This window comes from Alligator sinensis, unplaced genomic scaffold (assembly GCF_000455745.1).
Source record: "Alligator sinensis unplaced genomic scaffold, ASM45574v1 scaffold1575_2, whole genome shotgun sequence".
In the NCBI taxonomy this organism is placed as follows: Eukaryota; Metazoa; Chordata; order Crocodylia; family Alligatoridae; genus Alligator; species Alligator sinensis.
Window position 1 is genome coordinate 21,995 of NW_005843504.1, and position 1,770 is coordinate 23,764.

Below are 1,770 nucleotides of genomic sequence, written 5' to 3' on the forward strand. Positions count from 1 at the left end.
CCAGTCTGTGGGCCCCCGCCCCCCCCCCCCGTTTCTCCTTGTGGAGCCAGGACCCTGCAGCTTCCCTGTGGCTTTGCCCCCAGCGCTGTAAGCTTCCCTGCAGTGGTGCCCTGCTGAGGCCAGGGCCTGGGGCCCCGGGGTGGGGGTCGCTAATGCATCCTACCAGCCGCAAACTTCCCGCCGATAATTATAGCCGATCACGCTGCATTATTTATAAGGCTCCTATTTATAGCAGGGCCCAGAACCGGCGGCACCAGCCCTGCCCCCCCACCCCCAGGCACAGGGAAGGGGGGGGCACCCCGGTGGGGGGGGGGTGATGTCACCCCTTCACTCACCCCCTTTTCTGCCCAGGTAGGATGTTCGGTCAGGACTGGTCCCCAGGGAGCTGGCATGTCGGCACGGCCTGGAGGCCACCAGGTGAGAGCCATGGGCATGAGGGCAGGCGGGCGTTGCAAGGGGCCATGTGGGCATGCAAGGCCAGGACTGCACCTGGATCAGGGACCCAGGCATCTGGCTCCTAGCCCCCTCCCCCCCCCCCAAACCTGGAGAGAGCCCAGACATCCAAGCCCCCGGCACCCCTTGCTTTGCTTGGCCTGCTCTTGCATCAGACGGGTGCACGTATGCACACACGCATGCGAGGAGCATTAGTAGTTTGTGGCTAAATGAAGCATCGTAAACAAACACCTAATTACTACCCCAGGGCCCAGAGTTGGGGGGGGGGGGGACCGTGGGGGGGGGCAGGGCAACGCTGGACGGGGCCCCGGGGTGGGGGGGGGGGGATCCCTGGGGGCACAATGCACAGCATGGCAGAGAGGGGCCCAGCCCCACACATGCGCATGCATGTGCAGGAGATACAGCTCTGAAGATGTGTGGGGTGCCGTGCTGTGCACATGCACATGTACCCAAGTGCGTGCAAGTGGCCGCACACACGGGGGAGATGTGTACCATACTGTGCCCTCCGGGGCACACGCAGGGCCTGGACACTGTCCCAGGGATGTGCAAAGAGCCGCAGGCACGGGGTTGCAGGTGTGACACGTGCTCGCAACACGTGCAGTGGATGGAGAGACCGACCTGGGTCTGGCAACATGCACATAGTGCCCAGAACAGGCAAATACATGTGAAGACCCAGGTGTCTAACATGCATGTGTGCACGCGCACACAGACGCATGCACAGAACCCAGGTGTCTGGGGCAGACAGACACATGCACACGGGCAACCCATGTGTTTAGGACATATGCACAGAACCCAGGTATCTGGGCACAGATGCACACAAAAGCATTTCATAGGACCCAGGTATCTGGGGCACACCAGCGCACACTCACATGCACACACACATATGCAGAATCCAGGCACCGAGGGCACATGTCCATATAGGACCCAGAAACCCAGGACATGCATGAACACGCGAGCCAGGCATGGAGGATGCTCGCACGCGAGTATTAGGGATGCGCTTGTGTGCTTGCACACGCAGAACCCAGGCACCTAGGATGCCCCCCTGCAAATCTCCAAGCATGGGGCTGTGTCTGTGCGCGTGCATTTGTGTTGGCACAACCATTCTGGGCACACGGGTGCCCTTGCATGTAGGCCATGGCAGCTCCACACATGATGACACGGGCGTTTTGGTGCGACACAATCACGTGCATGGGGACATGGCACCAGGGTGGGGGTCACAGAACGCTCACACGTTGCCTGCCCCTCATACTCGGCATGTTGCACACACGTGCCCTGGCCCCTTGAGCCCCCCCCCCCAGGCCCATAAGGCCTCACACC